This window comes from Anser anser, assembly GCF_964211835.1.
Source record: "Anser anser genome assembly, chromosome: 6".
In the NCBI taxonomy this organism is placed as follows: domain Eukaryota; kingdom Metazoa; phylum Chordata; class Aves; order Anseriformes; family Anatidae; genus Anser; species Anser anser.
The window spans coordinates 12,275,488-12,289,438 of record NC_139726.1 but is presented as its reverse complement, the minus strand read 5'-3'; the positions used below and the strand labels follow the sequence as shown (position 1 = coordinate 12,289,438).

The 13,951-nt window shown below is 37.9% G+C and overlaps 1 long non-coding RNA gene across 14 annotated transcripts in view; it reads right to left on the bottom strand.

Moving 5' to 3' along the window:
* The window catches only part of LOC310901738, a 283,646-nt gene that overhangs the window by 228,790 nt on the left and 40,905 nt on the right, over positions 1-13,951 (bottom strand). Inside the window, exon 4 of one of the 14 annotated variants that reach the window (XR_014586105.1) lies at positions 13,092-13,146. The exons of the other annotated variants lie outside the window; for them this stretch is intronic. This is a non-coding gene — a long non-coding RNA (uncharacterized lncRNA). Of the gene's footprint in view, positions 1-13,091; positions 13,147-13,951 lie in introns of those variants that run through there. 14 annotated transcript variants of the gene reach the window in all.

Below are 13,951 nucleotides of genomic sequence, written 5' to 3'. Positions count from 1 at the left end.
TACTCATTTCTTTGGTTCATTTTCAATCTCCACCTGCCTCTAGAGCAGCAGATAGACCTAGTCAATCTGCAAGTCCATAGACCTTGGGATCAGTTGACCTGGGTCCTGGCCCTGCTGAAGCCCTCTGACACTGCAGACAAATGGTATTCTGTGATGGGGAGAACTTGCCAGGCTTACTCAGCTTTATTTATGAAAATTGAACACTCACCAAGAAAACATACTCAGATTCCTGAAACACCACCACAACGTCTACATCTGAAATGGAAATTTGTTAAACCTCTGTCACTGCTGAGCCTTGAGGCACCTACATTCATACATGTCAAAAATCTGATACTTCTGTGCCCATTTGTAGCAATGCCAGGAATTGCCTGAGTATTTACCATGAGGAGTTGTAAACTTAACCCTATGTCTAAAATATATGTGGCCAGCTTTGCTTCTCACCCAGCTAGCTGGTCTCTGGGCACCGTCACACTCATTTCTCAAAATTAGAACTAGTTATTCAAGTCTAGTGTGAAAGAGATGGGAGATGGTGGTGCCACTCCAACCATTAGCTTGGTGGACATTGCTGCTGTGCAAAGCAAAGAGGCCCCAGACTCCAACCCATTCTCCATTTGTGTGATTTTGAACCCATGCTCCCTGCATCCGTTTTCTAACTACTAGCCTAAAGCATGTTTCAGTGGTAGTTTTCTTGCCTGCTTATCAAAGTAATGTTCATTTTTTTAGAACTATGAAGATGATAATGAGCAGAAAGGTGTGTTTTTTTTTTTTTTTTTGCATTAAGTGGAATATAAAAAGATATCTTAGCATTACATTCCACTAGACGCTGTTTAGGGAAGGTTGGCACCGGCACTTTACCAGTCTCAACAACAAAATCTGGGCAAACTATTTCTGCAATTACATTCATGCTGTGTGACAGCCCTTCCTTAGTTATACTCATGCATATTTGCATATGTACATACAAGATATATTCTATATCCTTCCACACTACATATCTACAAACCTCAGGGCATCCTTCTGTAAGGCAAATCAAGAGCTGACCTCTCCACCCTTTTTCAGTAATATGTAGTTCACAGACATCCATCAAGCCATTTGCAGTCCTTGGATTCAAACCCCAAGAATGATTAACCATGCTTAGGTAATCTCACTATTAAAATCCATCTCATCTTTTATTACAATAAGGACAGAAATTTGCAAATGTAGGTGTTGGGTTCTCCAGCATCTAGATTGGCAAAGGAAACATATCAGAGCTGATTAGCTAAAGAGAGCTCTGGCCTCTTCCCTTCCAGACTGCACAATTTCACATCACCCTCAAATGATATGGTAGCAAGAGAGCTCCAATAAATGCTCTTAGCAGTTGATAAAGTAAGAGACAAAAAAGTACCTGGAATAGGCCCTTTTTGGCTAGCCTTCTGCAGGCCAAACATCAAGGGAGAAAATGCAGCTATCCTGTGGATGGGGAGGAAGGTGGCCAACACATGCCTTTCTGTTTCTGGAATATATGTTACACCAAGACGTATTTATTTCTTAAGTATGAGGGAGCAAACAGCAGTTTTTTTCAACATCCTCAGTAAATCTAAGTCTAAAATGCTTCATGGAAATAAAGCCAGCTGGGAGCTTTCCGCAGAAATGCGTTGTGTTTTCACTACTATTTGTAGAAATGTGTTATTCAGGCAGATTTCTGAATTTAAGATTTGGGATTTCCTTCTCCCACTCTTTATTCATACATCATTTCTTGACATTTTAAAATTAAGAGGAAGAAACGTTTTGTCCAGGAGAGCCAACTGACAAACATGAAAGAGTAGAAACCAAATGTTTTCAAGATGTTGGAACAAGTATTTTGTGTATCTGTTTCAAACCGAACACTTTAAATACCTTCACTTATGACATGAAAAGTATTTGAGGACTCAAAGATTGAGACAGGAAAGTAATTTCCCCTCCTTATTGCAGTGATTCAACTGTACAGCAGCTGTTTTACACTTTTCCATTGCACTCCACCCACACCCAAACTCAAACAGAACCAGCTTCAAATCTTTCATAAACATCCATTTTTACCACATATATCTAATGCAAAAGTGGCTGGGAAGACATTTTTTTTTTTCCCTCAAGTCAATTGAATAACATAATAAATGCCTTCTGCTGAGATCCTCTGATCATCATCATCATCCACACAGCTTTCAGTTATGGTACACGTTGCAGCTACGCAGACTAGCAGCACTGTATCATTTGATGTTGATTCAAACCACCCCACCCCACCCTTACCCCACAACAAGGGAAGGAAAGGCACAAAATATCCTAAACATCTAAACAACAAAGTAAAAATTCAGTACCTCATTCCAGCAGGTACCAGAACGCAAGATTTACTGCCAAATTGGCAGGAGTTTTCAGTGCTAAAAAGTTCTAGTCCAAGTTCAGAGAGAGAATTTTTAAACTGGCCTTTCTCCTGCCTTACTTTCATTTCTCAGCAAGCTTCACCTGCACTTTGAGAACTAAACCAGAGCAATTAGCTTTTAGCCCTACCTTTTATAGCTAATTGCCCTTAAGGCAACTGCACAGATTCCCAGGTGTCAGCTTTCTGTGGCGTTTATGCAACTCCCTGAAGGAAGCAAGTAAAGGCACTGAAATAGAAAAGTTCTTCAGCACACATATACGTAAAATGGGAGCTTAAAAAGCCAACAAGGCAAGATGATCATTAATTTTCTATGTATATCACGTTCACTCACTGAATTATACAACATGATAGCATTACAAGCAGAAAAAGCTTCTTAAAGACAAGGATTAAAAAAACTCCTCCAATTTCTGCAACCTTACAATGACCCATAATTGGCACTTGAAATCCTTTAGCCACCAATATCATATTCCTAAAACCCTTGAGAGTGTTTTTATTATTATTATTTTTTCCTCTCAACATTCATCTAACAAGCTTATGTGTTGTTTGTCTGAAATAGAGGTCAGCACACATTGCAGGAAAAAAAATTCTGCTAGCTGGAAGGGGAAAGTTTCCTTTTCAGTCACTGTAGGTGAACTCACCTATTTGTACCAGCAGGAAATACAGCCACAGATCTGGCTCTCAGCTGAGATTTCAGTCTGTTGGTTTGGTTTTAGGTTCCTGGAGTGGCATTCCAGTGGAAGGTGGCACTGGGGACTCCATATCACCCCAAAGGAGGAGGAGATGAACACTCAGAACCCACACAGTGCTGCTGCTGCCACTCAGTAACCTCCAGAATACTCAAGGACACGGCCCTGTGAAGCTTCCACTAAAACAAAACTTGTATTTCCCAATTTGAGGTACTTTGAAATCTGGTAAGGCTAATAGATGTTGACTAAAACACTTTTTTTTTTTTTAAGGAGCTAAGCTGTTCTGGACAAGTCCAATATTTATATGGGAGACAACTTGAAAAAACATGTTATTGTATACATAGTCAAAGATGTCAGACTCATGAATGCCCCAACGTTTACAGTTTCCCACCATTATCTTAACACCTGTCTTGGAGTTTTTCTCTCTGATCCTGACTACCAGGACAGACCTCTCATTCTGTTGTCAGCTTGGAAACAAGATTTTGCAGCTCAATAAAACTGTTCAGACAAGGCCTATATGGTACTTGACCTACAGTGAGGTGTCTTTGCAGAGACAATCATTAGGTTTGTCAGTAGATTCCATGGTTTACACAGGGAAGTCCACGCAGCATTTCTGTGTCCACAAAGTGACATGAAAACTATCTCTGTGGAGGAAAACTCAGGAAAGAGGAAAACAACAAAAGAGAAGGTTTCGGTATTTGTGACACTCACTGTTAACGCCAGGTGTTTGTACATGCTCAGTTGCTCACAGATCTACTGGCTTCTGACTAATTAGCAATCTTAAGTGGTCCGGCTAAGCAGGTGGCAAACTGGAATGCATTGTTTTGTTTTGGTGCCCATATTTCACAGTGCTCTGTTAATGCCTTTTTATTTGTATTTATATTTTTGCTGCCTTGCTTTGTTTTATAAGTGTTCAGAGTACTGCACAGCATTATGGTACACGATCATTTTTCAAACCATTAAATGTTAACTTCATTTTCTTGTGTGAATTATGTTTTGCTCTTTTAGTTTTGTAATGAAAAATAAGTACAGGTTATGCAAGCAATAACCCCTGTGTAAGCAGCAGCTATCTTTTTAAACGGTTTATTATGCCACAGTCTGGTACTCCATTAAATATAGATTACAGACTGTTGAATAAATGAATATCAACTAAGCAGACCCATCCTTCTGTACATATCAATGCAAATAATGAATCGTGGCACCTCATGAAAATGTATAACCCAGAAGAGTGGGTCAAGAAGTAATTACACATTTGTCTTATCTCATGCTTCTTGCTCTCAAAACAGCAAAATGCATTTGCGATGGTTAGGGGACACTGAGAAAGCTCTTATGACCTGATTTTCCTGAAATGTGAAAAAATATATATTCTTCCTCATAGTTTTATGTAGATGGGTTTAGATTTCCAGGTATATTCTTAATAACACCCTTTGTAAAAATATACTTTTGGAGTCAAGGGTCTAACTGTAAAATTTGGTTCGTATCTTAGCCCTTCTTCATGTTTCCCATTTTACAACCGAAAGACTAACTGAAGGATTCAGTTTTGGAAATGTAGGTAATTATCCAATTAAATAGGCTAGCATATGATTTTGACATTTACTATACTCCATTGTGTAAAAAAATCACACAAAAAAGTACAAGTGTACTTGTTTATGTAGTTATAAGCATACAAAAATATCTTAGTAATGGACAGCAAATCCGGATAGAAAACATGACTATGATGTTCCCTAAAACCAACAAGATTTAAACTGATACTGATTAGATATAACTAAAATTTGGAAACAGGAATTTCAATTATGCTTGCTTAATGCTGAAATAGACTAACTTGTTGCATATGGAACAGATTAAGAACTAGAATGAATTAATCATTAGGTTATTAAAATAATACTATTAACATGAGCTGTATACCAGGAAAAGTTATCTTTAGCTGCTCAGGAGGAATTATCTGCTGATCCCAGCTTGAATAAATGGACTCAGAGAAGAGGCTGTATCAGCGAAGGGAAGAATAAGCCAAACAATTAACTTGCTTAAGTATCTCTTGCCCATATCTTCCAAGGCAAGTTTTCAGCTGCTGACAACTGTCACAGTTCCTCTGATTTCAGTGTTGACATGCCAGTTCACATTGCTTGTAAATAATAATTGCATCTGCTTGATAAATGAATCTATATTATCATTAAAAATCTATTCAGTCACATTCATCCAAGAATTTCTAGCATTTGTAGCCAGAAAGCTGGGAAAATACTATTCATTTTTCTAGTATGGAAGCAGAAAGAAACTTGATTGTTTTTTTTTGGCCTGCAAGTAGTTTGTTAATAAATTGCTAAAGAAAAAAAAATCTTTTAAATTAAAAGGATACTATTCATGCAAACAAACTGGATAATTATTGCATATACATTTCCTACCCTTCCTCCACCCAGCCAGCTATGACAGTTAATGCCCGGAACCATGCAAGTTACAGGTAACAACCATCCAGAACAGGTCATACTGTGAGCCAGTTAAACCAGCACTGAACACATTTCATGGGCTGACTTCCTCTAGAGCACCACCGTGCAGGTAAGAAGAAAAGGGCACACAGCTTGTTACTGAATGGGATCAACATTTTTATGTTTATTTGCATCACTTGAAACTCTATCTTGGTGAAAAAAAATCTCCAATTGTTTTTTTTTTTCTTTATGCATCAAATGAGAGGTTCCACAAATTTCCCCCAATTGAACACAGAGGCAAAGAATGAAAGACCAAAGTGGAAGAAAAAGCATAGGAGGAATTCTATTGCCTGCCCATCAACTCTTTCTTGTTATATGTTGCAGATATATTCCTCTCTTGCCCATACAGATTCACTGTTGTCCTGTGCTGCTTTTAGGATACAGTATTTTATCAACATCACAGATACAGACCAGTGAAAAAACATGGTTTATGACAATTTATGGCTCCAACATCAAACCACTGTTCTTACTCTTTAAAAGAACACAGAGGAAGCTGACCTTAAGCATCCTCTAAATTAGCTCCAAGGTATACTTTAAGCACTTTTTTTTTTTTTGATCACTCTTCTAGGGTCTTGAAATTCACTTAAAATTTGGAGAAAATGCCAATACTACCCTTGGAAAAGCAGAGAAAGTAAAGCACAAGGGAAAAAAATAATAAAAAACAAGGTCATACAGCACTCATCTGTTTTTTTGTTTTGTTTTTCTACATCCTTATCATGAGGGAGCACAAGCTATCATTCAAAACACCGAGTACTCTGTTCCTAGCCACCAACAATCAAGGAACACAAATCAACAGCCATATACCCCATTTACGGTTCTAGATATGTTGTTTCCAGACAATTTTCTTTTATTTGTATTCCTAAATAAGCACCATACAGTGGTAATATTAGTATTCTCAATTTATAGGTATAAAAATGGGGTCAGAATGAACCTATATTGTTTAGGCAGGATAGTAGACCAGAATGAAATAGTATCAGTCCGATAAATGTTTCACTATTTTCATAGCAAGCATATATATATATATATAGCATGCACCTGGAGAGAGACACATATTGTTACATTTGGTCATGTGAAATTACATATATCTATTTCCTAGAGAATGGAAGAACCGCTCCATTTTCTTCAGAAGCCTTACTTAAGGCTTATTATTTTTTTCAGTGATTGAGGATACTGTTTATATTAAGTGCCTGCAGTTATGCTTTCTTGGGCACTCAGTGGTGTGGTATGTAAAACCACAGACAGGATGGGTTCACTGATACGGTAAAGAGACTGCACTGAAATTCAAACTGTGTGGTGATGTGGTGGGAGAAAGGTGGTGATTTCATTTATCACAGCTGATGCTACCCTATTTATAGGGAACTTCTCAGGTCAGTATTGCAATAAATAACCCAGCACAAGGTAACGATCAAGCTAGGGTCTTCATGAAGACACATGACCGTTGTGATTGTGTTTATATATTGTGATTCACTTTACTATCTATCCAGAGAGGACGATATAAAACACAAACCTGAGATTAAAACAAACAAACAAAAAGAAAAAAGCCTACCTAATGCACTAGTTTTGCTTGTTTTATGACAGTGTGATTTTGGGAGTATTTAAAATTCAAGAGTGCAATTATTATAAAATGCAGTGAGCAGCAAGTCTTCTAATGGTAAAGAAGAAATGTGAGAAGTAATGGCTAAATCAATAACACCTAGCTCTTGAAGTATGTTTAGTGTGTCTTATGTAAAATATCAATAATTATTTATAGCATGCAAAGACGTCTTTAGCGTTCAAGAGATATGCAGAAGAGAAATGCAACATAATGAATTATATACTTAGGTACGCACAGTCAGTTCAGTTCCATTTTTAAACTATGCTATTAAACATGTCTTCAACAAGCCTCACAAACTACTGATGCTGCCCCCTTTCCAGATCTGCCTGTTCTTGGGGCAGTTGCACCTAAACCAGCTGCCTCCCCCTATCTGATCATTCAGATCCACACAACAATTTCCCTTATATTAAGACTTAAACACAAAGGTTTTCTTGTCCAAAGATAGAATTGCAAAGAGTGTTAATGGTTTCACAACCCTCAAGCCTGCAACTGAAGTCCAGGTACAGATTTTAATTTACCAAAACCGTCAGTTTGGCATCTGGTCATGATAAGAAATATTACTGTTTCCCTAGACTCATCATCACGGTGTAGATCACGTGTCTAATGCAGGTCACATAGTATCTACCTGTTCAAATTGTGATCAATCTGCTCCAAAGCAGCCCCTTGACAAAAAGAACAACTGGTGCTGATCACTACGGTCTTGTCAGTCTGGCCCCTATGCCCTTATAAATCAATGAAAGGGGAGTATCTGAAGAATATTGTAAATCTGAGTGAAAGCTATTGTGAGTTTGCCCTGAAATTTCCTAATGTCCCTCTGAAAGCAAACCATTTCAGTACTTACAAATTAGACTGATCATAAGGTATGCAACATAGCAAGTATTTCCCATCTAATTTTCAGTTCTATTTTCTAGGACACATTTCAAATGTTTCATACTAACATGACTGCAGTGCCCAAAGGCACAAATCATCCTTCAGGCTCCATTGTGCTAAGAGTTACTCAGACACACTCAGATGGCCTTTTACCACATAGCTTGTGAGCCTAGAATACAAGCACTGTGCACAGGCTAGGAAAATATGGTTACAGTCACATACATAAAAGTTGATATATTGATACTTCAGGTTTAATATTAATGATAGAAAAATAAATGTAACTGCCAATAAACTTAATCTGCTATTCATCAAGCTCTCATTTGTTGCATGATTTTATAGTGGAGGGGACACTGGAGGAGAAATTTGCATTAGAAAAAGCTAGTAGTAGCCTTCTGCATCAGCAGAGAAAGCTCTCTGATATGATATGCCAGACAGCACATTACATGTTAAAAATAAGGGCATGTAATACAAAATATTAGTCATACCCTGTTCAGTCAGGTCCTAAATTCTACTTCACTTGCAAAGCAATGAAACATTCTAAAGAAATTATTTCTTTACATGTGGATCCACCAATAAAACATACCCAGATCCATTTGCACTCTTTCTTTCATATAAAGCCTGAATGGTCACAGAGTTTCCAAACCCTGAAAATCAGCCACTCCTTTTGAAAATGAGCAGACTGCATATTAATTTAAGGCAGACAGAAAAACAATGTCACAACCAGACAGATGGGAACAGAAGACTAAGGCAGGAACACTACTCCTTCAGCTCTGACAAAGGGACAATTCCTGTAACACCCACAACCTCCTTTTCATGGATTCAAGTCCAGGAGCAAGCGGGACTCTTACTTAATATGTCTGCTTGGGCACACGTAGAAGCAAAAATTGCTTTCATCTAACTGTCCATCAGCAGTTCCAGGCTTCCTTTAAAATGAAATATAGTAGTGGCAGAGTTTGGAATACTATAAGCCTGAAATACAAAATCCTGATTAACGCAACAATTCTAATATACAGTTGATAAAAAGAAAAATTTTCCCAAGAATATTCCACAAAGATAGGCCAAATTTGCTAAAATAATTTAGGGTGGAGGAGCAGAGAAGAAAAATCCAATTATAAATTGAATGGTATTTGAACCAGTGAATCCAGAAATGACTTTGTTTTGCATGAAAGTGAAATCTGAACACTGAAGAAATTCAGTCTTTGTTCTTAGTACTACATGATTAATTAGAGATAAGACATTTCAAAATGTTTCTTCGTGTATTTTTAATTCCCAAGAGTTTATTAGTTTAACTTAGTTCTATGAACAAACTTTAGTCTGGTAAAAAAAATCCACTTTTATATATACAAAGTTTTATTTTTCTCTCCTTTAACCCCCCCCCCCCCCCTCCTTTTTGGGGGGGGGGGCGATGGAGAGGACAGGAATAGAATATTTAAAGAGGAAAGCTATTTTTCCTCCATTTTATCTTTTATCCATAAATGGCATATTGACACGCTTGCTTATAATATACAAACAGGATGATATTTATTTTAATATCTTGAATTTTCTTATCATTACACTGGAGTGTTTCTATAATCTTCCCAACTTTCTCAGATTCTATTTAGATACCACAGCACAAGCAAAATTCTACTGCTATTCTGGGATCTGCAGTCAATGTAAATTGCTGTTACTCAGGTGTCAGCAGCTTAATAAATTTGTTTGTTTACAGTTCACGACTTTTGAGTGTTCCTGCAACAAATCTTTCTAAATAGTGGATCATTTAAAAAGTATTCTAATGAGTGTTTACTAAGAACTCTGCTTCATTGTGTGACTAGCCATGTTATTTTCTTATAGTGCGTGACAGCTCAAGTGTTTTAATATTCCATACAAAATTAATCCATTTAAAAGAAAAATATAATTACACATGAAATGCTTACATAATTTTAATCTAATTACATAACTATTAAATGATTTCTACATTATCATACCCCCCGAATATATTTTTTACTGTTCAGATGATATTTCATTATCATAAAGTACATTTTTCAATAGATCTAAATTAAATCCTTGTAGAAGATACCATGAGGATGAATATGACTGATTTGTAATTAAAATGGAAGGTTAAGTCATTTAGGCCAATATTTAATGCTGAGCTAGTGATGATTGGAAAGGCAACATTTCTAGCTGCCTAGAGACTCTTGGGCTGAGGTTTAAAGAACTTGATGGTAGAAATAAGGAACTGTGAACACTGAAGTTCAATCTGCACACGTACTCTGTGCTAACATTAGGAGATCAAAGGCTATCCACTGAGATTTTCTAGGGCCTGGTGAGACACTTCATTAGGAAGTTTTAAATGTGGATATTATTACTGGACAACAGGCCACAGGAGAATGTCTTATATTGAATGTCTTATGGACAACTCCTTAAAATTGAATAAAAACCATTCGTTTCACTTGAAAAGCCTAGTTTTGGAAAGACAGGAATCTCTAAGGCTGCTAAAAATATATCAGAAAGAACATCCACAGCCATAACTAACTGAAAAAGTTGTTAAAGTTGGTGTTTCTGATTGATTAAAAAAGTTCCATCTAGTGAAGCAAACAGCTGTGACTGTGATTAGAAAGGTATTTTATCACAGGTACCTTGGATTGCCTAGCGAGATCTATGATTGCCAACACTTTTTTTTTCCTTAGTCCTTTCAGACATTTTCACCCCAAATCTCTCCCATTCCCTATTTTTTTTCCCTTTTTTTTTTCTCCAAAGTGAAAAATGTACAATACCAGGTGAAAAGAAAACTCTTAAGTGAGTCCATCATTTCTCCTGTTTATCCACTATCCAGGACAATTTTCAGCCTCTCCCATAATCTTCCCTGTAACTAAAAGATGTTGCCTAGCTCTTCAGTAGAGAGCTACGAGGAAATGTTCTCCCAGGTTTTGCTTTATACCATCAATCTCCCCCACAGTCCCACTGCAGTTTGTTGCCAGTTTTGCCTCTCGTGGCTGACCCTACCTTCTCCTTGAGCAATGCTAAGGTAGAGACACGATGCCAGTGTTCAGGCTCTGACCCCCATTTCCCAAGGTAACAATTTTATGGATCCATAAGTCTTATCTACGCTGCACTGCCAATAGTTGTAGCCCTGATTTTTCACACATAGGAAGTTGTGGAGGATCTGAAAGGGCAATACATTGGTTTATTGTTCTATACAGTCAACTTGACCTCGGTCAATGCTACTTTTTGTTGTCTCCTAGATTTAGCCCCTCCCAGCAATGTAGTGTGTGGCCTCTTTTCCCAAAGACCTTGCTGAAGACAAACAAATAGCAAACAGTTTTTCAAAAAAACTTGCTGTAGACATTTTTTTCTCCCCATGAAACAAAGCCCCCTGCCTCCCTTTTGTTTGAAGCAGAGAAAACGTAACACGTGGCTCTCTTTTCCAATGTCTCTTCAGCACTGTCCTTCAAAGGGTTTTTCAGGAACCAAAGAAAATCCTGGCCAGTTCATATTCTGACCATATGACTGGTTTGAAGGACTGACCCTCTTCATCTAATTTTCTTTCCTCCTGCTTTCTACCAACCTTTTGGGACATTTTCTAGTGTCTTTGCTCTATGCTGTGCGCATCAGTTGATTTAACACCCAGATTTTGATTATGGAAAAGGCCTCTGCTGAGATCAGTCTGGAAAAAACTATTCCCCTGTCTCTGTTTGGGACCACTTGGCCACCAACTCCACAAGTCGTTTGAATGCTCAAACACCTCAACTTGCTTGTCTCTCCGTCCTGCCATTCAAATCATTTTGTACTTAGGTTAGAAGAACATTTCCTCACAAATCAGATACCTTCAGCCCAGGAAATACCTGACAAGCAAGGAGGATGTCTGCCTGGAGGAGAGTGGAGAAATTGCTCCCAGGTGACTCGAGAGACCACAGTGGACTGACAGCATGAAGAAGCATAATTCTTAGTCAAATGGCACCTCTGCTTCCCTCAACTTTGTCCTTTCCATTCACCATAGGGACATTCCCATTCATCTACAGGTGACAGTTGCTGCACTTTGACACGAATCTGGTAGGTTTCTCTCCTTTTATTTGGTTTACACCTGCCCCAAAGAAACAAAAAACTTCATGACCATTACACCCATCCAGCTATCTCACTAGTAAGTCACAAACCCTCCAGTCAGTTCCAGTATGGCAGAGGGAAGAAAACTGACCCAAACTACAGCTCTGCTCCAACCCCCACATCAGTACACCCCCTTTTTGACTACCTCTGTGAAAAGCACCATAGCCCTGCTGCTTCCTTTATCTGCCACAGAGCCTTGGATAAGCACAGCCACTCCAGGGGTGGTGGTGGTGTGTTGGGGGTCAATGATGACAAATCCTCCTAATAAGAGTGGGAACACTTAGTGGCCACAACTGTCACCACCCTGCTGCCCCCTCCCAGCAGGAACTGGGGCAGACTAACCAAACAGCTACAGTCAGGTCAGGCCTTTGACCTTTTACTTGATTTTATTGGCAGAAGTTAAAGAACAATGGATAATTTAGTAGTGTCTGTGTGAATTCAGAGTACTTCCATACCCTACAGAGTCTGCAGTTTAAGTTCATTTTAATTCTTAAAGCTCTTGCTGTCTCCTTACGTAAGTGTCTTTTCTGGTGCAAAGGCAGAGACCGATATTAATATCCTCAGCTGAAATAATCCTTATAGCTCTGCAGCTTAAGATAAAACTGAGAGCTTCCATCAGGTTTTATTCTTCAGGACACAAACTGGGGGTCAAGGAGGCATTTTTTCCCCACAAGATAACATTGCAAATTTGGTTCCTATCAGGATTTTTTCCTTTCCATGACTTATCCTAGCACTATAGAGCTAGATTCGGCACACCAGATTTCTACAGAAGTATTTCTGGTCTTCATTCAACTAACACAAACAGAAGCCTTTCCTTGACTTCCTCCCCTACATTAGTAGACACTCATCCTCCATCCTAGATACCACTTTTAAAAAAAAAGTGGAATGAGGGCAAAATCCTTCCCTTATTCAATCTACTGCAGTCGCTTTCCACACATAGTATCAAAAACAAAGTAGTTCAGAGCGCAAAAATGTAAGGGACAAACACCAGCTATACTGCATTTGATTTCTTTTTATTTTTTTTCCTCCAAGATGGAATGGAAGTACCTGCAAAAAGCCAAAACACGATATATTAACATCCTCCCTTTTGGCTTATATTTTGGCTTACCCAGAGAGAAGAAATAGAGCTTCTTCTCTAAGAGTTAATAGCATACACTCTCCTCCCTCTCCTCCTGTATAAATGTATTATATGTAGACAAGAATCTCATCCCTTTGAGCAGAATGAGACAGTTCTAATTGTACAGAAATGTTTTAGACAAGCCAAATCATTCTGATGTTTTGAGTACAATTAATTTTCTATGTAAACAAATGTGGTTTAAATTTTCTTTCTGCTTTATGTATTTAAAGATTTGATGACAAAACAGGCTGCAGAAACATTTACATGAAATCAACACAAGTATACATAAAATATAGCAAGTTTTCGAGGATTGTCAAAGCAAAAAAAGCAGTGGGCCATGCAATTCTATTCAAAACTGATCTTGGACTAAAAGGGCATATTCTTTTGTAAGCACGTACCAGCAAGGTTCAACTGGCTTCATTGAGCTGTTTTTATTTATATCAATTAAAAATGAATCTGAAATTTCTTGAAGGGATAATAATCTATGCAAAGGCTTTTTTTTTTTATAAATCTCATTTTCTATGAGAGAACGTAATTATTACACTCCGCCAGATGTAGCAAGTCAGGCAGATGTGACCCCAAATTTTAGATGCATGAGAGCAGCATTCAATTATTAAGTATGATTTATGCTTCTTTTATTAGTCGCTCCATCTAGGTATTTATGCTTAAATTTTAAAGTGGTGGGACTTAGGACACGAGTGAGTTTTGAATACCAAAGGGTATTTTCCTTATGAC